This window comes from Lissotriton vulgaris, chromosome 6 (assembly GCF_964263255.1).
Source record: "Lissotriton vulgaris chromosome 6, aLisVul1.2, whole genome shotgun sequence".
Taxonomy (NCBI): domain Eukaryota; kingdom Metazoa; phylum Chordata; class Amphibia; order Caudata; family Salamandridae; genus Lissotriton; species Lissotriton vulgaris.
The window spans coordinates 482,794,044-482,820,937 of NC_141694.1; the positions used below are offsets into that span (position 1 = coordinate 482,794,044).

Here is a 26,894-nt window from a genome sequence, read left to right on the forward strand (position 1 = left end):
ATACGGTTAAGCATGACAACCTATTGTCCCTACTGGAATGAAAGATGGGCCTTACTGGCCCAGTGTTAAAATGGTTCACCTCCTTCCTAAATATAGAATCGAGATGAAGCATTCATTCTATCAACCCTCCATGGACACTATAGGGGTTCCACAGGGCTCATTACTCTCACCCATTCTTTTTAATCTATTCATGGAGCCCCTGGCAAACACATTGAACTCTGCGAACATTCGACAATACCTGTATGTGGACGACATCCAACTGTATATGAAAATCTCCTTACCAGAAGATTTCATCGCTCTCAACGCTATTCTACAGAATACTCAAAGTTGTGTCACTGACCTACACTTTATGCATAACACAAAAAAAAACGGAATTCCTTCTCTTCTTCCCACCCAAACACACACCCAAGATAGACGTATGGTTGAAACATCTAACTTCCTTTGACTGTGCTCCCCACATCATTGATTCCGCAAAATTCTTGGGAGTCACCATAGACAAACATCTGAACATGCAGGCGCAAATCACTAATACCACCAAGGGAGCAAATCACCAGATGAGTATACTAAGGAAACTTAAACCCTTCCTCCCACAGACGACTTAAAATAAAAATGGCAGTACAAGCCATAGTGTTACCAATATTGGACTACAGAAACACCACTCTATGCAGTCTCCCCAAATACAAGCTGGCCCCGCTGAGGGCATCGCTTAATGCTGCGGCCAGACTAGTCTCAGGAACTATAAGAAATAACCACATTTCTCCAACCTTGAAAGCTCTGAACTGGCTGCCCTACGAGGCAAGAATACACCTAAAGATCGCCTGCATGACCCATAAAGCCCTGCATAGCAATACCCCCAGTTACTTAGCACTAAAGCTAGAGTGATCAGGAGGATGCAGACAATATCGAAGTGCAAGGTCACTACTACTGAAACCACAATCCTTTCATAAAAAGAGAACTGGTTGTAGAGCTTTTTCAGGGATCGCACCGAAGATTTGGAACTCCCTACCTCCAGTGGTACGTGGAATCTCATCCTTTACCTCCTTCAAAAAAGATGTACAATTGCTTCTAATGAACAAATTCACATCCTAAGACTTTAATTGTATGTTGACTAATAGTTACCTATGCTATCCATATATTTCTGTCTACCTCTTTTGTACTGAATGGCAAATACCAAATGTTTGTATACTGCATCAACCATCTAATGTTTAATAACTATATATTGTAAAGCGCTCTGATACCCTCATGGATCATGTTTGCGCTATGTAAAACTTTATAAGTAAGTATATGGGTTGATAGACATCCATTATCAAGCATAAATGAGATTTTGGCCACCATTGGAAAAACAGATAGTACATAGACAATAAGTCTATAGCAGAAAACAATCTGCTAGAGCTACATCCATCGTCATAACATATGACGCCATTTATATCACTGTCCATAGAGTTCCAATATAAATGCATGACATTTAGGTTGGCATCCGTGTCCTATGTCTTTCAGAGGTGGATGCAGAAAATATTTGAAGGTGTACATGGAGTATGCTGTTGCCCATGTTATATTTTATTTTTTGCCAGGGAATAAAATGAACATGATTACAGATTAGAAAGGGTTCTAGAAAGTTTACGCTCAAATGGTTTAACTATGAAATCTGAAAAATTTAGATTGAAGTTAAACAGTGTGCCATACCTAGGACATACTGTTAATGGGATAAAAACTAGAGGGAAATTGGTAGACTTTATCATCAATGTATTGGTAACAGATCAAAAAAACTAATGAAATTCACTTTTGGGGGTCATTGAATTTTATTCCAGGCTGTTAAGAACTTCTCTTACAAAACTAAATCTATGAGAGAGTTTAAAAACAAAAAACCTGGGTGAAGTTAATAATGAGAGTTTGAGTTTATAACAAAAAAATTATAATTGCCCTGGGACCCCCTTTTATGACGTTTTAAGTTGTCATGTATGACTGCAGAAGCAGATGTAGAGGGTTGTTATGTGCTACTGCGGGCAAGCTAGATGGCAAAGACATCAGTATATTAAACACCTATGACCATAATATCGATGACACAAATTTCTTTGCGGTCTTACAGGATTTGATCACTGTCGACTTGGACACTCCTTTATTATGGTTGGGTGACTTTAATTGTGTGGTGGATCCGGAATTGGATAGATGCCCCCCTCGTAGGGGTACCAAGCCGCATATGACTAAGCAGTTGCAAAAACTAATGAGCGATCTAGGCTTCCGGGATGTTTGGAGGGAGCACCACCTGACCCAGAAAATATTGACCCGTTTACAACCACTCACAACACACACAGTCCTCTAGATAGGGCACTAGCTACAGAGCATCCAGCGTTTGACAGCGGAGATTATACACCTGGCGCATTTTGTCCGCTTATGTACCGGTGTGTTGCACTGTGCGCTGGGCGGCGGGGTAGCAGGGCCCTCGTAGTTTGCGGCTCCCCGTTATATTCTGGAGTATCCGATTGTTAAGGATGCAATCTCAAGCGCGTTAACGGGGTATGTATCCCTTAATTGGGGCACTGCTAGCAATAGAGCTCACAAGTGGGATGCGATGAAAGCTTTGGTTAGAGGGCCTGCGATGGGGCTGACATATGGCGTCCGGAGGCAGTTACAATCCGAGCTGCAGGACATGGAGAAAATGGTAGCAGAGCTTCAGTCCGGGTCGCAAGGGCAAGGTGACTCCCAGGAGCGGTAGCGTGCATTATGGGAACAGGTTACAGAAGATTGAGATAGGTTGGATAAGTATACCCTTACGAAATATCGCCAGCGGCTACATGCAGAGGGTGATAAATCTGATCGGTTATTGGCTTGGATATTGCGATGTTATCCCCCTCTTCCCCCCATGTTTACCAGTCTTCGAGGACAGTTGGGCGAGCTGGTTTATTCTCGGGCAGCTATGCTGGAGGTATTCTGGCAACACCTGCAGACAGTGTATAGGGCTGACCCCCTGGTTGGTGCAGGCCATTATATCCCCTTTTTAGAGGGTCTGCAGTTGAGACAGATATCTGATGAGGTCAAAATGGTACTGGATGCGCAGCTTACTGAGGAGGAGCTCTGGGAAGTGATAGCCGACATACCAAGGGCCAAAGCTCCGGAAGGGGATGGGTTACCCATTGAGTATTATCAAGCATATTCAGCAATACTGACCTGGCCACTATTGCAAACTTTTAATAAGTCCTTTGAGAGTGGAATATTGCTCCCTGCGATGCGGGAGTGTGAAATTTGTCTGATTCCAAAGCTGAGAGGCGATGTCCAGGAGCCGGCGGCATACCGACCACTGACAATGATTAATTTGGATGCAAAATTTGTATGTACAGTGCTAGCCAAACGGTTGGGCCCACATATGTCCCATCTAGTTCACGAGGACCAGTGTGGTTTCATCCCGGGCCGTAGTACGACAATGAATATAAGGAGGCTGCCGTATGAGATGCAGGGAGCCCCTGGTGAGATGGTGTTGGTATCCATCAACCTTGAAAAGGCGTTCGACACAGTGGATTTGGGGTACTTGCTCTAAATACTTGGGAAGTTGGGGATTGGACCTCGATTTCGCAGATGGGTTAAAATACTATATACAAACCCAGCTGTATATGTGCGAGGCCAAACCAGATCGGCGCAGTGGTTGTTGGGTGGGGCACGCAGCAGGGTGCCCACTGTCGCTGCTGCTGTTTGCTCTAGCCATTGAGCCCTATGGCAATATGGGCAAAACAGGAACTGGGGCGCTGGGGGCATACAAATTGGGCAGAGCACGCATCTTATCTCACTCTACACGGACGATGCACTGTTTTATGTTGCGTCTCCGCGTGAAGCCAAACCGCGCTTACTGAGGCTGATGGATAGGTTTGTGACTTATTCAGGACTGCGCGTAAATAGACGTAAACCTTTGGCGTTCGCTCTAGCAGAATTGCAAGATAATGAGGTGGTGGACTTGCCTCGTCTGGGATTGAGATGGGACACGGATCACTTTAGATATCTAGGGGTACAGGTGGCTCATGGGGACACTATGCTGCTCCAGTTGAACATGAACAGGGTGGTGGAGTCACTCCGCAGAGTTCTGGAATATGCTGCTGCTTTCCTTGGAGTGGAGTGGTGTGGCTCACTGGTTATAGGCGGCAGACCCGGAAGCAGAGGATGGCCCAGGACCAGGGTTCAATTCCGACACGGCAGGGTCGTGGACCAGGGTCAGCAGACTCGATAATTCTCGCCTCGGTGCCTTCTCTAACCAGGATTCACACTCGGCAACTCTGGGCATTAGCTTGCCTCATCTCCACAACGGCCCCCCACATACGCCGGGGATGCCTGGTTTCACCCTGGAGATACCCAGTAGGGACCATCTCACAGGGAAAGCCAGGACGGGTTCCCCAGCGGTCTACAGCGCGGAGATACCCCATGTGGGGTGATTCATGCGCTTTACAAGACATCATTACATTTTTACTTTACATTACTTAATGGGAAGAATGGCAGTGGCAAAGATAGGGATGCTGCCGAGATGTCTATATGCTTTGCAGAACGCACTGTGCCCGATTCTTGTGAAAGTGTTTCAACGACTGAATTCTCTTCTGGTGACCGTACCTTGGGCAGGAAAGCGTTGTAGGGTTGCGCTGCATGTGCTACAGAAACGATATGAGGAGGGTGGTCTTGGAGTACCCAGATTTGATCTTTCTAATTATGCGGCAAACCTTCAGTATGCGGTGCAGTGGTTGGATGAGGGCGATCACTGGGAAAATCGTTTATTAGCTGGGCGAGTGCAGTCAGAGGATCTCCCTACACCCTTGATAGAGGGTGCGGTGTGAACGCGGAGTTGCCATATATTGTTAGACAAATGGCCTAACTATGGCAGAAAGTTGTGGAACGAGTGCTGGGGCGGGCTCCCTTCCACCCGAAATTGTCCGTTTGGCAGTTCGTCCCTGTGCGCAGGATGGCGGAAAACATGTCTTTCCAGGCATGGACCGAGGTTAGCTGCAGGGTGTTGGCTGATCTATATATAAATGATACCTACCTTACATTTTAGCAGGCATGTGAAGGGTTTGGTTTGGGACAGGGGCAATATTTACAATATGCTGGTCTAATGGAAGTGGCCAAGATGACATGGCCCACATATCCGGGTATGCAACCGGACCACTGAGACGTGGACATTTTGTTAACATGTGGACGAGGGCGTAGTTTGGTGTCATTGTTGTATAAGGCTATGAGGGCGGACTCTGTGTCTTTGGCGCTTAGGGCATGAGATGCTTGTAATGAAGATTTGCAGGCACCGTTGCTGGAGAGGGAGTGGGTCGGAGTATTCACACTAACACATAAGGTGTCTTGCAGTGCCCGGCTGAAGTTACTCCACTATAAATTCTTGCAACAGGTGTGTATGACCCCGGTGAGACTCCATCGTATCGATGCCTCCCGTTCGCATGAATGTCCTAGATGTCATGGAGCCCATTCTGGGTTCATGCATTTGGCATGGAAATGCCCGGAAGTGCATCAGTATTAGCTTGAGGTAGTAGTACGGTTCAGTAGAAGGGCGGGAATTGCATTGGAGGTTAAGCCTAAGCAGTGCCTCCTAGGGCTAGTGCCACACTGAAAGAAGAGGAAAATGGCCAACAAGCTATTGCAACTAGCATTGATATTAGCTAAACGTAAGGTTGCCATTTGCAGGATGGGTGAGCGTACTCCCTCTTTTGTAAATTGGATGAGAGTCATGGGGGAGTGGTCCCTGGCGGAGGAACTACTCATGAAAGCCTGCCGCAGGTACGAAAGGTTGGATGAGGTAATAGCAACCTGGAGAGAACTATGTAGAGAACTGTTGAACTCGACAGGGACAGAAAGTGATCAGACTGCTGAGACTGATGGGGATGATAGTATGTAAACGCAGGTGCTTGTGTCTCCCTAACTGTATATGATGCTGTGTCTGCTACTAAGCCGTGAAAAGTGTATCTAGATGTGCTATGTGTTGGGGACTCTAATGTGTGTAATGTAAACAAGTCAATGGATATTGTCCCGAAGGATTCTGTATATGACTGCTCAGTTTGTGGTGAAAATTTACAAATAAAGTTTTTAAAAAAGTTGTCATGTAAGACAATGGTTACATCTGATACCAGTGTCTAGGGTTAGGCACCGTATTATCTCAAATTCACAATAGAGAAGTGGTAACCATTCCCTATGCTTCATGTATATTATCAGACACTGTACAACAATACTCTTTTATTGAAAATCAAACATGGTAGTGTTCTGGGCTGCGAGACACTTTAGAACTTTTGCTTGAGGTTTAACATTAATGATAAGAATTGACCATAAGCCTTTGATCCACTTATTATCCACCAAAGGTTTAGATATGATGTCTCTGAAAATTGCAAAATCTTTCATGCAGAAAAATTAAATTTTACTATGCGTTTTGTAGTGGGAGATAAGTGTGCTTGCTGATGCTTTGTAAAGTGATACGTTTTGAAAAAGACCCGTGCATGATGTTGGAGATGAATCAGAAGAATAAGAATATGGATGTGTGGCAGCTATTAAGTATATAGATGTGGAAAACATAACGGACAAGGATTGGAAACAAGCTATTCGAAAGCATCTAGAATTGATTACCCCAAATGGATTAATGAAGGATGACCCTTACACGCGTATGGTTGGGAAAATGTACGAACACCGAGAATGAAGTTAACAAAATTGAATACGGATTTATAATGGGGTTAAATTGATACTCCCTGTGTGTTTAAGGAATAGAGTAATAAAGTTTGCACACCAGGACAGTTTAGGTAGAAACAAACCGAAAAGTGTGATTAGAGAATGATTTTGGAGGCCAGGCATGAATTAAGAAATAGAAACAAACTATGAAAGAATGTCCCATGTGCACCACTGGTGATAATATACGCAGAACTTGTGTTCAACTGCTATAGCCGGCAACATTTCCCATAAGACAGGGGGTTAAACTAGCAATGCACATATTGGGCCTGATGGATAGCATAGATGCCCAAAACAGGTTTATCATAGTGATGGCTGATTATTATTCCAAATGGTTTGAGATAGAATCTGTTATTGATCATGTAAAGCAGATTATGTGGTCTTAAAGAACTAGCAAACATTACACAAGTTGCCTGTCGACATTTGAATTAATATGAGGAAGAAAACCTACATTTGCAATTTCCATGGGTATTAGTAATAAATCTGAGGTGCTGAATGGTGAATAATTGAAGAAGATACTAGCCAAACAAGAATCGCATGAAAAAGTAAACCCGGGTGAGAATGTCCTGGGTGCCCTCCGTGCGGTGCGTTGAAAACCGAGTTCTCTGTGCCCAGTGGAGTCAAATGGGGGTGCGTTGGGTCGGCCCTGATTGTGTATATAACCCCAGTGAAGCCTATGATATTGTTTCCGCTCTCTTTGGTATTAACCTCATATGGATGTTGCTGCAGCAGCTTCTTTTTTCATGTTTTATTGTTGGGCCTGCAATTCCCCCCCTGTGTAACTTCCCAGCCGTTTGCGCGAGGCCCCAACCAGGCCCAGTGGCGTCATTGTGGGTAGGGGTTTGCTGCTGTGTGAGCCGGAGGGCCTTACCGGCTCCGTAGGTGCAGCTTTCTTGTTTTCCCATGCCCAATCTGTAGGAGCTCCGGGTTTCTGCTAAAATTCTCAGAGCAGGATATGTGTAGGGCATATTAAGTCCACATCGGACACATAGACTCTTCTGGGAGTTAGTGCAGTTCTCCATCAAACTAGAATGTAAGTGAATGAATAGTAAGCAATATATAAATGTACGTGATTGTTGTTGTTATTAGTATTGTTACTATTATCAACATCATTAGTATTAATTATATTAAGTGTAAGTCATAGTAGGCAACAGAATCTATCTCTCAGAGTCAGTTGTAGGTGAGCGTTCCCTGCAGGACGGATGGGCTTTAATATTTCTTAAGGGGTAGAGAATTCCCTTTTCACATGGCCAAACAAGCAAAAATAAGGAAACTGTGCAAATGAAAAACAGTAGAACCTGTTAGACTAATTGATTTGTTTTGCCTGTGTGTGTAATTTTGACAGGTACTTTATGTATAAACTTTGTTTATTGCGCTGCATATTCAGTGTATCATACCAACATGCTTCACAAACTGGCGTGGCGTCAACATTCAGCCCAGCCAGCGTCAATGCAGCTTTTAGTAACAGGTCAAAACAGGGAAAAGGGAGGGAAGAGTGCTTGGACATATGCGTGTTGCGGACCCTGGCCTGAAGTCCAAGTGTTATTAGAGTGTCTTCAAAGCACCATTGGTGGTGACTCGGAGTAGTGGGGCACCACATCAAGGTAATGGCCCCTGCAATCGGGTCCGCATCGAGGCAGCTTAGCAGTGTCCAAAAAAGGGAAAAAGAACAATAACCAAACGAAATGTCCCCATCCCTGCCACCCCCCACCCCTGTTCCAGGTCCATCTTTCTACCTCTTAACAGTGGTCTCTCAAGCCTCAGGGTTTGCGGCAGCCGGCTGTGACAGCCGCAACAGGCGTAGGTATCTGGGGCAGGTCACTTCTCTAAATTCAGAAGCCAGAAGCGTTAAGAAGGGTTGCCATAATTCTGGATATTTGTCGCCCTCCCCTTTAGCGATCAGTGACAATTTCTCCATCCCCAAGACGTACCAGAGACGGTGCAGGGAACATGTGTAGTGCGCCAATAAGTGAGAATATTTTGCGTCGCCGATCCCAAGGCTATAGCTATCAGCCTTCCTCTGTGGGAGCGCAGGGGGTAAGTGATGGGATTGGGAGAGCCCAGCAGCACATATGCGGGGAACCTCGGGATGGTGGTGTCTAAGTGCAGGTCTACTTCATCTAGCACCTGGTTCCAATAGTCCTGCAGGTGAGAACAGTCCCACAATAGGTGTACCAGTGTACCCCTCTCCCCGCCAGCAGAGCGCGTCCCGTGTGTGGTCCATCTCGTGAAGCTTTTCAGGGGTATAATACCAGTATGTGGCCAGTTTAGTGAGAGTGTCTGTTAATCCCATGTGGTGCGCAGAATGACGGGCCCTATAACAAATGCCTTCCCACTCTTTATTACTCAGCGTGCGCCCCAAGTCCCTTTCCCACCTCACCCTCCCTGCATTGTGAATATGTGTGTATCTGCCCAACAGCATGCGCTAAAGATCCGATATCAAGCCGCAGTCAGTTTTCCTAGAGAGCAGCCATTATTCATAGTCGCTGAGTCTGCGGTCAGCCCCGGCTCTAGTGGTGGGGTGGAGTGCCCAGTGTCGCACCTGGAAGTAGCGAAGACGTTCCTCCTCCGGCAGGCCAAATTCCCGGCGGAAGGCATCAAAGGGGATGGCTCCCTCCTTAGCATAGATGTGGGACAACACTTTACAACCCACAGGGCCCCATTTTGCGAAAGCCACCACGTCCATGCCGGGACCAAAGTCCGGGTTGGACACTAGAGGCGTCAGCGGGGATGGGAAGGACGTTAGCTCATGTGGTATGCTCACCTGATCCCACACCTCCAGAGGCGTCCTCGTAATGAAGGAAGCATAGAGATTCGGGGGTCGATGGTGCCGCCGCAGGAAAGGTACCTCCTGCAGAGTGCGACCCGCCACTGCCTGGTCTTGGAAGAGCCAGTGCTTCTCCGACTCCCATTTGCTCCACTCCACGAGCGTTCTTAACTGTGCCGCTTGGTAGTGTAGTAACAGGTCCGGGAGGCCCAGTCCTCCTTGTTCAGGAGGCAGCATTGCCAAGCGTAGTTTCATGCGCGGGCGCCGCCCATTCCATATGAATTTGGCCAGTTCAGCTTGGGTTTGACTAATCCATCCCTCCGGTGGCCGCATAGGGACAGCTCTGAATAAATACAATATTTGCGGTAGAATCGTCATTTTAATCGCTGCCACCTTGCCAAGCCAAGACAGTGGAAGGTGTTTCCACCTGCCCAACTCCGACCGAATCGTGTGTCTAAGTTTCGCATAGTTAAGGCGGACCGTGCCCTGCAGAGTAGGTGCCAGTTGAACACCCAAATATGGGACAGCCTCTGATGCCCATGGGAAGGGGAAGAGGCCCTGTAAGAATGCCTTCGTGGACGCTTCCAAGGAAAGGTCAAGCGCCACGGATTTGCTGAGGTTAACCTTAAAACCAGCCACCTCCGCGAAGGTGTCAAGTACCGCCACGCAGGCCGGAAGGGACTCACGGGGGGAGGAGAGGGACAACAGGACATCGTCCGCGTATTTGACAGGTACTTTAAAGTGAAAGCTGTTGGAGGATATTGATCATGGTTTATATGGATGCCTGACATGAAAGAGTGAAATATTAATATATACGGTTTCTGCTCTGTTTTTCTAGGTGCAGACAAATATTCTTTTGACCGCAGTAATGGATAACTGGATGGTGTCCCAGGATGTTCAGTCTTTGGAAGTGGGGTCACCAGAGGTAACTACATTTTTGTATGGTGTCAATTAAGAGAAATATTTTATGTTTCAATGCTGTTGTTTCTTGACTTTCAGTGAAGTTTAGTTTCTCATAGGGGAATAGTATGTGTGTTTCTTTTTTTAAGCCAAGTGTATGTTTTTATAAAGATCTTTGACATAGTTTAAAAGAACAAAAGATCCCTCTAGTACTCCTGTAAATACAGGTTACTTTTAGTAACCTGCATTTCACCAAGAGAACGACATCCTGCAGTCAAACTAAAAGAAAACAAACTGCTCTAGGTGTGCCTGTAAAGAACTTCCACTACCCAGACATCTGTTTTGGTTGTTTCTTTTGAGAGGCAAATCACCCTGTGCCTCCATTCTCAGGATGGGAGTGCTGCTTTCTGGGCCTGTTTAGGCTTCTGGCCAGGTTTCTGCAAAATGTGTGCGCACTCTTCTGGAGCTGTGTAGTGCTGGTTCCTGTGCTTGGCCTGTCCTTCCCAAGCTTTCTGTTGAGCTTGACTCTTAAGTTATGGTTGATTTCCTGGTTGTTGCTGTCTGCCTTCCTAGATGGATGTGGTTCCCCACTCTACCCCAGGATAGTGGTATTAAGTGTGGTCTTTCCTTGTATATGGGATTAGGATTGGAGGGCACATGTTTGCTCTGCACCGCTAAAGGCCCCTTTTGCAGGAAGACAGATGATTGCTCCTCCCTTCCCGGCTCGGGTGTGACTGGGCATGAGCTTCCCCTTATGCTCCTTGCTGGACTTAGGGCTTATGAGGCACGTCCCAGTGTTACTGTCTTATCTCGTTTGGCTATGGTGCCCCCCTAAGCCCCCTGTTGTGGTTTGTGTGGTGCTATTCTGATGTTTAGCCTGCCCTTCGTTGACTCCTTGGTTTTGAAGTGAGCATCTGTGACTGATAGAGATTTGCCCATTGACCCAGGGAGGTCCTTTTCCCGAGTGTGTTTCCTGCTGGCTTATGGAAAGGGTGTAGCTATCTGCATAACGATACTGCTGTGCCTATCGCTGCAAGACACCATCATTGGTTGCAAACTAGACATGTGCTGCACACTCTGCTCAATATTACTCAGTACTGGTCTTGCTACTTGTGGGATGTTCCCTGTCGCATTGTCTCTTGTTGGCTACTGTGTATCCTTACCCTCTGCTCAGTTTAGGGCTCATATGATGTTTGGCCTGCTCTTCACTGCTCCCCTATAGACTTGGAGGGACCAAAGTTTAGTTCTACCTGCTGATGCTGTGGACCTCTTCCCTGGGTTGTGGGGGCGGGTGCGGGTGGGGGGTCGGGGGTCTGGGTGTTTGTCTCAGACCCATCTGCCCCGGCAGGCCTTGGAACTGTGGTGTTCCTCCTCTGTGTGCAGCACTCAGGTCACTACATTTACAGATGGACAAGTAACCCAGTTTATTCTGGGCTGTGGGATAGTTTTGAGCTTTTCCGTCCTGCTAGGCCTTTGCTTTTTTGGGGGTGGGGGTGGGGGGAGGAGGGCTAGGACTTTGCCATTGAGCAGCCAGGCGTGGTCTTGACTGCTCTATATATGCATTGCCCTGTTGTATGCTTAGCTTGGGTCTAGCATTTTCTGCATGTTCTGTGCATGTGCCCATTTAGTTCCTTTGGTCTCCATGCTGCTATATGTGAGTTTCTACTTCCACTTTGGCCTTTCTCATCCCTTTTTTCTGTGGGTGGTCCTTGTGCACTCTGCTGTTACATGGCCTGGCCAAATAGCTGTGCGCGTGTATCCCAGTGTTGTATGGCACGCTGACTGGCTTTTTGTTGGAGTATCCACTTGCTCTCTCTTATCCTTGATGCCTGTGGATTGCTCACTGGTTTGCCCTGTTATTTCTGCTTGGGGTTGGTTCCTCCCACTTCACTGCTGTGGGGTTACTTCTCCCTTCTTTATTGGGCTTGAGTCCTCTCCTAATTTACCACGTCACCAAGTGATGTGCTTAGTGTTTTGGCCATTGTCCGTCGTGCTCCTCTCTCATTTTGTGGCTCCTGTGATGGAGTTTATATTTGTACTCTAGGCTGGCACCTTTGCCTTCGTTTGGTTGCGTTTTCTTGTGCCTTATTGTTCTCCTGTCATTGGGCTCCCTTTGCACCCTCTTGGATTTGGAGCTTGTGATTACAGTCCATGTCTTTCTCACTGTCATTTCCTGTCCCTCTACTTGAGTTTTTTGTTTCTTTCTCTAAGCTGTTCTTTCGATGGGGGATCTGTCTTTTTTAGTTGATTTATTCATGCAGTCCCATATATTCTTGTTGGGGTTATACATTACCCAGGGGTGGGGTGCTTTTGTCCTGTTGCACTCTGGTTGGCTGGCTCCCCCCATGTTCCCCATGGTAGGCTTTTATGTTTTAAGGAAGTGTTCTCTCCCCCTCCACCCTCAAGACTTTCTTTGGGTGTTGTTGCTTTCTTGTTTGACCCTAACGGCCCTACTGAACTTTTTGTGTATATTGGCTGTGGGGATAAGCCTAGTCTCTCTCTGTGCTCTTAATGGGTCTGTGGCTGGATGCTGTCGTTCTTAGGACTGAGTGTTTGTCCATTGCTTCATTTGTGCAGTGTGTCCTTGCTTCCCTCAGGACTTGGATTTTGGGCTTTGGTTGCCCTGCCAGGTTTTTGTTAGGGGTGTCTGTCATTGACGTTATGGCTAAAGGTAAAGAATAAGACCACTTGAGTATTTTCAATACTTTATTTTTTCAAGGTTCCAGTGCACCATTTAACTTTTCTTGTGGTGCGCACAAGGGATATTTTGCAAATGCTTATAGCTGTACACAATTCTTAGTCTATTGATGACACAATGTGCTTTCCTTTGTCACTCCCAACCTTGAGAGTCAGTCTGAGACTAGGAATAAAGTAGTGCACCAGTCTCTTGACCACTGTAGTGACATTGCTCTTGACACACTGGGAAACCTCCCACGACTACTCCCAATGCCATGAACAACGCCATCAATGACATTTGAATATTCAACTGAGGTGGTGAATTTTAGCCTTGCTGCTAGATACACATGTCAATTGCATCTTTGCTGGGCACAGAGCCTGAGACGCTGAACACTTGCAAACCAAACATTTCAATGTTTGTTTTTCTCTCCTCCGTAGGCCATTAAGGCCTTGTAGTGGGCATAGTGAAAGTTTAGTTGCCGGCCCTTTCCACCTTTCTATGTTTATCAAACCAACTGTCCTTTTTTAAGTCGCTGGTTGTGATGGGTTTCATAAAAGACTTGACATGTTTTCTCTGTTTATTTGTAATGCCACAGTGGCACCTTATCATAGTGCTTACTTTCCTTAGGAGCACACCTGTTAAGCCTATGCACAGCTGCTCCTTAAGCCTCTTCACTCTGAAGACAGTCTTCCTTATCCCCATCTCATTGGCATGCCATGTAAGTGGACTGCAGGTGCTGTTAGTGCAAGAAACCTCCAGTTCGAGGCATGTGGGCCGCTAAATTCATGTCTTGTGCATAGATCGCCGCCTAGTATTGGGTCCGGATGATTGCACCTTGTTGTCCTGGAAGAGTCTTTGAAGTATCACGAGATAGGTGGCTCCTCCCCTGGACTACAGTGCGCATGGGCATCCTCTCCATCCTCAGATTGTTTTTTTCCGCCATTGGGTTCGGATGTGGTCCGTGACTCTCGTTCGGAACCTATAGGAAAAACTTGTTTTCTTCAGGCAAAAAGGCCTCTTTAAGCGTCGTTATTGTACTTCGTTCAGTTCTGAGTTAACTTATCCGGTTTCCCGGATACTTGAGCATGCGTGCTCCCAGCTTTTTAGGCCCGATCGAAGATTGACATCGGCGATGGAATTCCAGGCCCCCGTTTAAGCGTTGCCCGGTCTGTAACGCGAAGTATCCTCTCTGATGTGCACCCTGTGTGCAACAGGTGTCTGTCTCCAGACCACGATGAGGAGAGTTGCTTGAGCTGTTCGAAATTCAGGTCGGAAGAGGCGCTCGGTCTTCGACGTGAGGCGAGACTACCGGCGCGGAGAGCGTCGGAAGTGAAGGATATCTTCGAGGCTGGGGACGACGAGGGCCTCCAAGAGGAGGAACAGGAGCACTTCTCCGACCCAGCCTCCTGTCAAGAATCTTACTACGGAGAAGAGGTAGACGGTGAGAACATCGAGGACGATGAAGCCGTCGAGGTAAGAGACAACGGTATGGCCATTGGAGCGATGAGCAAGACCCAACCGAACCTTCGGGGGTCAACAGTGACACTGTCTTGTCAAAGGCTCAGGTCAAAGCATCGCCGGAAGGCCTTAGCCAAGATCTTTATACTCATTCTACAGCCCCGCAATCTGGCCCGGCTAAGAATATTTCGGAGCCTTCGGTGGGTACGCCTTCGAAAACGAAACCGAAACTGACTAAAGACAAATCAAAACCGAAACTGGTCAAACCAGTATTCGTTTCGCAAGGCCTCGTTCCATCGGATCCTAAGAAGGCTCAGAGTGTCATTGCCCCTTCGGGGTCACAGAAGGGTGCCAACCTGAAGATCGGTACATCCAAGAAGGTGCCAAAGGCCCAAACTGACGGAGCGACGTCATCTAAGGCTGCCCTCGGGGGCGTGGACACTGAAGACGGACTTGAGTCGCAGCCACCCCTCAGTCCGAATGCATACAAGTTGATGCTGGTGAAGGTTCTCGAAGACAAGCACATAAAGGCCGCGTTGGAACGTGACGCATCAAGCCGCGGCCATTTTGGGAATCCCAGCGCAACACCTGGCTCGAAGTTGGCGATGGCCGTAAAAAAAGTCAAACAGCCATCGGGCCTCCACCTATAGTTTTTGGACTGCCTCCGACTGCAAGACCTAAAACGTCTAAGCCGGCACAGGGCACCGACCCTGGTAAAATGATGTCAAAACTTAAGGGAACGGCCGCCACTCCTGAAGGCGTCGGTTCCACTCCACCTTTTTCTGAAAGCTCAAAGAAGTTGTACATTGACTCTGCAACCGGAAGACTCACCCTTTTCAAACGGAAGATCTTGCCGGAGAAGCCAATAGAATCCTATCAAATTCCACTCAAAAGGAAAAGAGACTCTGCTTCCTCGCCAGTTCTTTTCGAGTCCGTAAGGCCTTATGGACAAGCCTTTACTCATTCCCCCACACGCACTGAGGATGGTGGGGGTGATGACCAGAATGACTAGCAATTTAACTATCCTGATGAATCTAATCAGGATGACTTGCAGGATGTGCTCGACGATCAAGGCACGGCGGACACCCAGTCTTACCAAGTAAAGACAGCCCCCGCAGAGGATACTGCGGTGTTCAACGCTCTCATTGAAAGGGCAGCGTTGAACCATGATGTGGTCATGCATGCAGACCCAGTTGAGGAGGACTTTCTGTTTGATACCTTCTCTACGTCGGACAGATCAGTGAAGACGCTGCCGATGCTGAAGGGTGTCCCTAAGCACGCCAATGACATTTTCAAGGACACAACCAGAGCAAGGGTGGTGAACCCACGTATTGAAAAGAAATACAGGCCTGCTCCTGTGGACCCTACGTATATCGGGGGTCAATTGCCATTTGACTCTTTGGTGGTCTCCAATGCCCGAAAGAGGGCGAACTCACAAAGAAGTGGTGATGCTCCTCCCCCAGACAAAGAATCTAAAGTATTAGAAGCCTCTGGGAAGCGGGTTGCTGTGCAGGCGGCGAATATTTGGAGAATAGCCAATACGCAAGCTCTACTGGCTAGATACGATAGGGCTCACTATGATACCCTAGAGCAATTGTTGCAACACTTGCCTGATGCATATAGAGAGGGGGCGGAAATGTTGATTCAGGAAGGGAAACTGATATCAAACGCTTCTATCAAGTGTGCCCTGGATTCAGCAGACACTGCAGCCAGGGCCATTAACACTAGTGTAATGTTAAGGAGGCAGGCATGGTTACGAATTTCAGACATTTAAGCCAGAAATACAAACAAGTTTGCTCAATCACCCCGTTAACCCAGATTTCTTGTTTGGGCCTGACGTTGACACGATTCTTGAAAAGATCAAGAAGGGCACGAGACGGCTAAGTCAATGGAGGCCTTGCAGTCTCAACAGTTCAGAGGGGGTTCTTTTTGTCGCTCAGGTAGTAGAGGGACGTCAAGTGGGCAAACATCTCAGCAAACACAATACAATAAAGGTGGTGCACAGACCACCTTTAACAAGAACAATAAAGGTGGATACCGTGGTAACAGCGCCAAAGGCAGAGGACGTGGAAATAATAACACCAGGTCCTCAGCAAATACCAAACAGTGACGTCTTGTCACTGCCCCTGGACCATATAACACCAGTCGGGGGACGACTCCAGCAGTTCCTGCCAGTCTGGGAAGGCATTACCACAGACAGGTGGTTGAGGCAACTTATCCAGTACGGGTATTCTTTAGAACTGACATCCACTCCACCCGACATACCACCAAGACACCATCTTATGTCCGCAGAGCACTTAACCTTATTACAGCAAGAAGTGGCCAGCATGCTGCAAAAAGGGGCCATAGAACTGGTGCCTCTAGAGATGCACGGAACAGGAGTGTACTCACTCTATTTCTTAGTCCCAAAGAAGGACGGGGTCTCTCAGGCCCATTCTGGATCTGAGACCCTTGAACCTATACATCCTTTCAGAACATTTCCACATGCTGACTCTGCAGCAGGTCCTGCCATTGCTCAGTCAGGGGGATTTCCTGGCAACTCTTGATCTGAAGGATACATATTTCCATATACCCATACATCAGGCACACAGGAAATACCTCAGGTTCACTATACAGAACAAGCATTACCAGTTCAAGGTGCTACCCTTTGGAGTGACCACTGCTCCCAGAGTGTTCACCAAGTGCTTGGCGACAGTGGCGGCACACCTTCGGAGACAACACATTCATGTCTACCCTTACCTGGACGACTGGCTTGTGCAAGCGAAGTTGGCCCAGCAGTGCGCCAGCCACGTGTCCCGTACAATTCATCTTCTGCACAGTTTGGGATTTTCTCTGAACTATCCCAAGTCGCATCTTCAACCCGCTCAAGTACAGCAATACTTGGGAGCGACGTTGGGCACTGTGACGGCTACAGCCCAGCCAAACTCAGTGCGAATCGACAGCATGCAGCTGCTGATTCGCAAATTCAGACCACAACACTCACTACAGGCGCGAGTGTTTCTGCAGTTGATAGGCATGATGGCCTCCTGCATCTTCATAGTCCCGCACGCGAGACTGCATATGCGTCCGCTCCAAGAGTGTTTAGCACGACAGTGGAATCGGGCTCAAGGACAATTGAAAGACCTAGTGTTGGTGACCGGTCGTGCGTACAACTCTCTGCATTGGTGGAATCCACACAACCTTTGCAAGGGACGACCGTTCCAAGAGCCTGTACCACAAGTAGTGCTCACGACGGACGCATCCCTCCTGGGGTGGGGGGCGCATCTCCTTCATTATACAGTGCAGGGACTATGGTCGGATCAACAGAAGAGGATGCACATCAATCTGCTAGAATTGATGGCAATCTTCATGGCACTCAAGGCTTTCAAGATACATCTGTGCAACAAGGTTGTGTTGATCCGGACAGATAACATGACGGCCATGTATTACATTCAGAAGCAGGGAGGTACTCACTCTCCACAGTTGTCACACTTGGCTCAGAGCATGTGGAAGTGGGCCATTCAGAGGAACATTTTCCTCATGGCGGAGCACCTCCCGGGCCAGGACAACCAGATGGCGGATCTGCTCAGCAGACACAGCCATCAGGTGCACGAGTGGGAGATTCATCCCTCGGTGCTGCAACCGTACTTCCAGCTGTGGGGACATCCAGACATCGACCTGTTCGCCACAAACGAGAACGCAAAATGCCCAAACTTCGTCGCCAGGTTCCCACACCTGCGGTCTCAGGGCAATGCGATATGGATGAACTGGTCAGGCAGATTTGCGTACGCTTTTCCGCCAGCCCCGCTCATACCTCTGGTGGCACGGAAACTCAGAGAGCACTCAATGACTCTCATCCTGGTTGCTCCAACGTGGGCGAGGCAAGCATGGTACACCACGTTCCTAGAACTTTCCGTGGTGCCTCATCAAAGACTGCGTCTTACACCCAGTCTTCTCACCCAGAGCCATGGCGCAGTTCAGCACCCAGATCGCAACAGTGAAACCTTTCGATATGGCTCCTGAAGTCATAGAATTTGGGTATCTGAATCTGCCTCCTGATTGTATGGACATCATCAAGGAGCCAAGACGGCCTACCACTAGAGCCTGCTATGCTGCCAAATGGAAACGTTTTGTCATTTACTGTTCCAACCATGACATAAACCCGCTGGATGCATCAACACAGAACATTATTTGTTACATGTTACATTTATACAGATGCAATCTGGCATACAGTTCTATACGTATTCATTTGGCGGCAATAGCGGCTTACTTACAGAACAGGCAACACATTTCACTGTTCCGAGTGCCAGCCATAAAGGCTTTTATGGAGGGACTCAAACGAGTCATTCCACCCAGAAGACCACCTTCACCGGTCTGGAATCTTAATATAGTTTTGACCAGACTGATGGGACCTCCTTTCGAACCTCTCCACTCTCTTGAGATACAGTTCCTAACTTGGAAGGTTGCCTTCTTAGTAGCGATCACGTCGCTGAGACGGGTTAGCGAGCTGCAAGCCCTAACCATTCAAGAACCTTTTATACAGGTTCACGCAAATAGGGTGGTGCTACGCACTAACCCTAAATTCATGCCCAAGGTAGTTTCTCAGTTCCACATTAATCAAACTATTGAACTGCCAGTTTTCTTCCCTAATCCAGACTCAGTAGCAGAAAGATCACTGCACACACTAGACGTCAAACGAGCTCTCCTGTACTATATAGACAGGATGAGGGATTTCAGGAAGACTAAACAACTTTTTGTTGCTTTTTCACCACAGCACAAGGGCAAACCCATTTCCAAATCCGGTATAGCCAGATGGATTGTTAAGTGTATTCAGATTTGTTATCAGAAGGCTAAACGCACACTAACAGTCCCCCCAAGAGCGCATTCCACACGCAAGCTAGGGGCATCCATGGCTTTCCTGGGTAACATTCCATTAGAGGACATATGTAGATCAGCCACATCTAATAACATACATACATTCAACAAACACTACTGTGTTGATGTACATTCCAAGCAGCAAGCTGCTGTAGGACAGGCTGTTCTTAAGTCCCTCTTTCAGGCTGCTGCAGCTGGCTCGGGCAACCACCGCTAAGGGAGAAACTGCTATTTATTCTATGCACAAGATATGAATTTAGCGGCCCACATGCCTCGAACGGAATATGCTACTTACCAGTATGCATCTGTTCTTGGCATGTAGGGCCGCTAACATTCATATCGCCCGCCCATCCTCCCCGGTGCCTGTCGCAGCTCTAGTAGTCAGAATTATTTGTAAGCATGGTCATCTTGTATTGTATTGGACTCCATCTCTGCCACAATGGCGAAAAACAATCTGAGGATGGAGAGGATGCCCATGCGCACTGTAGTCCAGGGGAGGAGCCACCTATCTCGGGATACTTCAAAGACTCTTCCAGGACAACAAGGTGCAATCATCCGGACCCAACACTAGGTGGCGATCTATGCACAAGATATTAATGTTAGCGGCCCTACATGCCAAGAACAGATGCATACTGGTAAGTAGCATATTCCGTACAACTCAGACAAGTTGGTGTTGAGGACCCAGGTTGTGTCATGTTGGCCCATCAATGACCTTGCCCACGTTCTTCACTCTGTCTTATCTTTCAAAAAAGGAAGAGCGGCTCCATCACCTTGATCTGAAAAGAGTATTGAACTTTTACATCAGCTGGACAAAAAATCATTGGGTAGATGAAAAGTTCTTCACCAGCTTTTCGGGTTCAAAAAAGGACTCTGCCAGGTGACCAGTCCTCTGCAATAAGCTGCGCACTCTACAAATAGCAGCCCCTTAGGACCTGAGAGCCCATTCCTCCAGGGCCAAGGCCACTACAACGACATTTGCATGAGGAGTGCTTATTCTTGTTATCTGCCAGGCTGTGACGTGAGTGTTGGCACATATGTTCGTAAAGCACTACTGCATTGACAGCCAGGTCCAATGAGAGGATTGTTGTGTACGCTCCACTTCACAGAACTTCCACTTTTGAGAGTATGTGCTTTTTGCTGTTCTAAAGGTGAAGGATCTGTGGTTTTAAATATCAATCAAAAGAACAAGCTTGTTTAGTAATGTTCTGTAGTAGGGGATCTCTGTGTATAGTCATAATCTAGTGAATAGTCCCGCCCATGTCCGTGGACCCCGGAGCAATCAAAAATAATCTCTCAAAGTGTCGAAAAAATGCAGAACTGCACTGACACTTAAGAGAGAATTTAAAGACATATAATGCAGCCTATAAACAGGCTACACTGTCCAGTACTTCAACTAGAAATTCCACCAAAAATCTACAAACAGCAAAGCCTGTCCAGATTTCCCTTGCCTTCAGCAAAAACCCCTTTGGAATGATAGAGAGGAAGACATGGACAGACAAGCCCCATAGGCTGCCATTATGTGGCTCAGAACAGGATACTGTGCCTTTAAGAGAACTTTCCAGAACTTCACAGTATCCCAGAATGCCCTGCAGGTCCCTTTTACTTTCAGTTCTTTTTTCCGGCTCCTGCTAGCAGGACCCTGGAGCATTGAGCTCTCCCTTTTTGGGACTTATTTGGTGTTTTTTCACTATTTTTCACAGATTTAGTACTTTATTGTACTGTGGGGCTTTTCTTCTTGGTTTTCTCACTCTGTTTTTTGTCGAATATGCCTGCATTATTTGACAAATGCCCGGAGTGCTCCAGGAAAAAGGCCAGGTCGGACCACCATGAGGTGTGCATTCTCTGCCTTCCAGCTTCCCATGTTCCAGAGGAGTGTGTTATCTGCCAAGGCTTCTCTGGAAGGACCCTAAGGGAAAGGAAGAAGATCAGACTTCAGGGTCTCGAGGAAAGAAGACTGAAGGCACAAGGTGGGTCTGAAGGGGCTTCTTCTGCCCATGCTGAGGCCTCTGGGGGGCTCCCCAGGGGCAGGAAGACCAGCAAACGTCACCATTCTCCGCCTGGGTCCATTGCGCCCACCTTGGCGTCGAGATGAATGACTCGGGTCTGTTCCCCATCGTCGGAGACAAAACGACGTCGACGCTCGGCGTCGAGGGATGTCACAAGACCTTCGAAGTCCCCGGTGACTGTTTCATCGGCGTCCTCGTCGACGTCGAGCGATCGACGTCGACGAGCCAGGCGTCGGCGCTCGCCGTCGAGGTGATACCGTTCGCGAAGAGGAGGCAGACGTCGTCGATGAGGTCCCCGCCGCCAAGGTCACCGTCGAGGCACAGGTCGCTGTCGAAGCACGGGAGGTCGCTGTTGAGGCACAGGAGGTCGCTGTCGAGGCACAGGAGGTCGCCGTCGAGGCACAGGAGGTCGCCGTCAAGGCACAGGAGGTCGCCGTCGAGGCACAGGAGGTCGCCGTCGAGGCACAGGAGGTCGCCGTCGAGGCGCGGAAGGTCGCCGTCGAGGCGCGGAAGGTCGCCGTCGAGGCGAAGGTGTTCGACGCCGAGGAAGAGACGCTCGACGTCCAGGGGCCGATGCTCGCCGTCTGGTCGCCGTTCTTCGACGCCGAAAAGAGGTGGAAGGAGACCTGACGCCGTGGGAGGTTCGCCTGTGTCCCAGGCTGGAAGAAAAGGGGGTTCGCCTCACTCGGTGTATTCCGAGGTGTATACCCAGTCGGGGAAGGTGACTTCCCCTCCTCCGTTACCGAGGGGTCCCCCTCCGAGGACGCCTACTCCGCCTCCGTTGCCTCCACCGCAGCCTGGGTCAGGGTTGCCTGAGAAGCCACCTCCGGTTCCACCGAGGTCGACTTCATTACCTAAGTTTCCGTCGCCTCCCAAGGGTACACCTAGACCGAAGGCTCCGTCCAAACCCAAGTCACCCGTTCCGGTGGACCCGGTGGATCGTCCTCGGCCGAGGAGGTCCCGTTCACGCTCCGGACGGAGAGGTAGATCAAGCAGTCGTCATAGATCCTCAACCAGATCAAGGTGTCGCCATAGGAGGCGGGGGTCTAGGTCCCGCACGGACTCTTCCAGGACCCATTCCTACTCACCGACCTTATCGGACTCCCCTGAGACCAGGATTTCTCCAGTGGACGACATTGCCACATTCCAGGAAGTACTCTTGAGGGGGGCTGCGAAGTTGGGTATCACGGTGACGGCTCCAACACCTACGACGTCCGTGATATTCGAGACGCTTCACAAGAAGCACTTGTCTCGTCCTCTTCTGCCTCTGGTACCTGGATTGAAGGAACCTGCGGAGGAGCTGTTCCTCACGCCAGCGGTGGTGAAGGCCGCTCCGTCCCGGCTTCTAAAGAAGTACAGGGCCCCGGATTCGGACCCTGCCTTTCTGAGAATGGATCCGGTACCGGATTCAGTGATAGTGACGGCGGCCAGGAAATTGCATTCTACCTCCCCGTCATCCACCGTGCCGCCAGATAGAGTCGATGGATCGACTCGGCAGGAAGGAAAGCGTGTGGGACCGCTTCCGCAGCCATGAAGGCTGCCAGCGATACAGCTCTGCTGGGCCGTTACGACCGGGCGCTGTGGGACTCCCTACAACAGTTTGTGGAACTGCTACCGAGAGACAAGAGGGAGGGCTTCCAGGAGATCCTCAAGGAAGGGATGTTGGCATCTAACCAGGTGATCAGTGCAGCGGCGGACGCCTCCCTGTTGGCCGCACATGGTTACTGCCATGGAATCAATCAGCGGCGGCATGCCTGGCTACGACTCACGTCACTCAAGCCGGAGGCCCAGCAGCAGGTGGCCAATCTGCCCTTTTCCGGGGAGACCCTATTCGGAAAACACGCAGATGATGAGATGGCCCGCATGAAGGCGGAGGCGGAGACCCTGACGGCTGTGGGCTTGGAGAAGCCCAAAGAGAAGAAATCCTTCAGGCCTTTCCAGAGGCGCTGCGGCGCACAAGGAAGAGGACGGGGGCAGTCTTCGGGACAGCAGCAGCAACAACAGCAGCAGTTCCGGGGACCCTTCCAAAAACGTCAGAAGGGTAGAGGGGGACGACAGTCCTCTACCGCGAACATGGGCCCGGCCAGGTCTCGACCCTGAGCGGTTACTTCCCTTTCATCTGTTACCCGCTCCGGTGGGGGGAAGCGTTCAATTTTTTCTGGCAGAGTGGAGAAAAATTACTCGGGACTAGTGGGTGCTGAATATTGTTTGCAATGGATACAGTCTTCGGTTCATCAGCCCTCCTCCAGCGATCCCTCCGGTCAGCTCGCAGTATCAACTGCGCGAGCTCCAGGCGGAGGCCGATATCCTGGTAAGGAAAAGGGCGATAGAAGACGTACCTCTGTCTCAAAGAGGAAGAGGTCTGTACTCCCGGTTCTTCCTGGTTCGCAAGAAGGACAAGAACGAGTTCAGGCCCATTCTGGACTTGTGGCAGGCAAACAAGTGGATTCGCAGAGAAAAGTTTTGCATGCTGTTGTTGCATCAGATTTTTCCTCAGTTGCAACAGGGGGACTGGCTTTGTGCCATAGACCTACAGGATGCGTACTTCCACGTGCCCATTGCGTACAAACACAGGCAGTTTCTGCGATTTCAAGTAGGCACCAACCATTATCAATACACAGTGCTGCCATTCGGGCTGAAATCTGCGCCCAGGACATTCTCGAAGTGCATGGCAGTGGTAGCGGCACACCTCAGGAAGAACAAGGTGTTTGTCTACCCGTAACTGGACGATTGGTTGATCAAGGCCTCCTCCTTCTCGGAAGCTCAGGCAGACTTCCAGAAGACGTGCGTTCTCTTGAACAAGTTGGGGTTGCACATCAACATGTCCAAGTCTGTCCCGATCCCGGTCCAGTGCATTCAATACTTGGGAGCCACCATCAATACGCTGTCAGCAAGCTTGTCTCCTTCGGAGGAGCGACTGCGATCGATCCTTCGGAAGGCTCAGGCTCTTATGACCGCTCCATCTACAACAGTGAGGTTGGTGTCTTCTCTACTGGGGTCGATGGCCTCTTGTATCTTCCTCACGCCTCATGCACGACTACACATGAGACCTCTGCAGGAGTGCTTGGAGGACCAATGGGACCAGAGGAAAGGATCTTGGGACGACAAGATACGACTGTCTCTGCATGCTCTTCAGTCTCTGAAGTGGTGGTGTTCAGCGGAGAATCTCCTCAGAGGGGTTCCCTTCCACAAGGACATTCCTACTCAGACTATTGTGACGGATGCTTCTCTCCAAGGCTGGGGAGCGCATTCGGGAGACTTACAGATTCAAGGAACGTGGTCTCAGATGGAGTCCATGATCACATCAATTTCCTGGAACTCAGAGCTGTTCACTTGGCACTGAAGGCCTTTCATCCGTCCTTCCAGAGCAACTCTCTGCTTGTACAGACGGACAATACGACCACGATGTATTACCTCAACAAGCAGGGGGTGTTGAGATCGCGCACCCTGTCTCGGGAGGCGCAGACGATCTGGCCCTGGCTTCTGGCCAGAGGATTGACGATAACGGCTACCCATTTACCAGTTGTGCAGAATGTTCAGGCAGACGCACTGAGCAGACTGATTCAGGAAAACCACGAATGGATCATAAACGACGACGTACTAGGAGAAGTCTTCGTAAGGTGGGGGACTCCAGACTTAGATCTTTTCGCCACCGCCGAAAACAGCAAATGCCGAGACTTCGCCTCAAGGTACTACCAGCAAGGGACGCTGGGGAATGCACTCTGGATCAACTGGTCGAACAGCTTTATTTACTCTTTTCCGCCCATTCCCCTGATTCCAGCGGTGCTCATCAAGCTGTCCCGGTCCAGGGCACGGATGATCCTGATTGCCCCGGAATGGCCCAGACAGTGGTGGTTCACGGACCTTCTACACCGGTCTCTCCTTCCACACATACGGCTGCCGTGCAGGCCGGACCTTCTCAGGAAGTTCGGGGGGCAGATGTTGCACCCCAACCTCTAGTCCTTGAGTTTGGCGGCATGGCTCCTGAGATAGTGCAATATGGCCATTTGAATCTGCCCGAAGATTGCATGGACATACTGAAGGAGTCTAAGAGACCTTCCACTCGGACTTCTTATGCTTACAAGTGGAAGAGGTTTTGAATCTGGTGTGTGTCCAGGAACTTTGACCCAACGACGTGCATTTGGCGCGGTCTGGCCTTAATGTTCATTCCATTAAGGTTCATCTCGCTGCATTGACTGCCTACAGGAAAAGCCCTTCACAGACTTCCTTCTTCCAGATCCCTGTGATCAAGGACTTTTTGGAAGGCTTGAAGAAAGTGTTCCCACCTGTCAGGCTTCCTTCGCCTTCATGGGAATTGAATGTGGTGCTGTCCAGTTTGATGAAGGAGCCTTTTGAACCCATTCATAAGGCTTCGTTGCAGCACCTGTCCTGGAAGGCGGCATTCCTCGTGGCCATTACATCGGCCCGCAGGGTGAGTGAAATTCAGGCGTTGTGTTGTAATGAACCTTATACTGTATTTCATGCTGCTAAGGTTGTTATGCGTACTCACCCTAAATTTCTTCCCAAGGTTATTTCTGATTTTCATGTCAACCACGCTATAACTTTGCCTACGTGTTTTCAGAACCCTTCATCTCCAGCGGAAAGGTCTTTACATTCCCTGGATGTTAGGAGGGTGTTGAAATTTTGTCTGGATAAGACCAAAGGTATTCGTAGGTCAGACCAATTGTTTGTCAATTATGGGTCGGTCAGGACGGGTCTTGCGACCTCTAAGCAGTCCATCTCTAGGTGGATTGTGTCCTGCATACACCTGTGTTACCAGAAAGCTAATAAGACCGTAGGAGGTAAGCCTAAGGCTCATTCCACCAGGGGCAAGGCGGCCACGACAGCCTTGCTCCGTAATGTGCTGATTGCAGAAATTTGCAAGGCTGCCACTTGGAAGTCGGTTCATACCTTTGCTAAGCATTACTGTCTGGACACTGATGCCAGGGCGGATGCTCAGGTTGGACAGGCTTCGCTGCGGAATTTGTTCGCACAATAGTGGTGTTGGTTTCTTTTCTTCACCGCCGCTTTGGTGTGGGGATGGGCTTGCCATTCTATTCACTAGATTATGACTATACACAGAGATCCCCTACTACAGAAGGAGTAGTTTCTTTTCTGTAACTCCAGTTCTGTAGTAGGGGTATCTCTGTTATAGTCATGAGCGCCCGCCCTCCTCCCCGGTGGATAGATATTCATGTAAGGAATGCTACAGGTCTGGCGTGTTACGCCTTCAAAAAGAACTGAAAGTAAAAGGGACCTGCAGGGCATTCTGCGATACTGTGAAGTTCTGGAAATTTCTCTTAAAGGCACAGTATCCTGTTCTGAGCCACATAATAGCAGCCTATGGGGCTTGTCTGTCCATGTCTTCCTCTCTATCATTCCAGAGGGGTTTTTGCTGAAGGCAAGGGAAATCTGGACAGGCTTTGCTGTTTGTGGATTTTTGGTGGAATTTCTAGTTGAAGTACTGGACAGTGTAGCCTGTTTATAGGCTGCATTATATGTCTTTAAATTCTCTTAAGTGTCTGTGCAGTTATGCATTTTTTCG

The 26,894-nt window shown here is 48.9% G+C and overlaps 1 protein-coding gene across 2 annotated transcripts in view; it reads left to right on the plus strand.

Annotated features, from left to right (window-relative positions):
• The window catches only part of FAM135A (family with sequence similarity 135 member A), a 1,101,526-nt gene that overhangs the window by 183,864 nt on the left and 890,768 nt on the right, over positions 1-26,894 (plus strand). For both annotated transcript variants that reach the window (XM_086926467.1, XM_086926468.1), the window contains exon 2: positions 10,293-10,379. The gene's annotated coding sequence lies outside the window, so the exon portion shown is untranslated. The remainder of the gene's footprint in view (positions 1-10,292; positions 10,380-26,894) is intronic.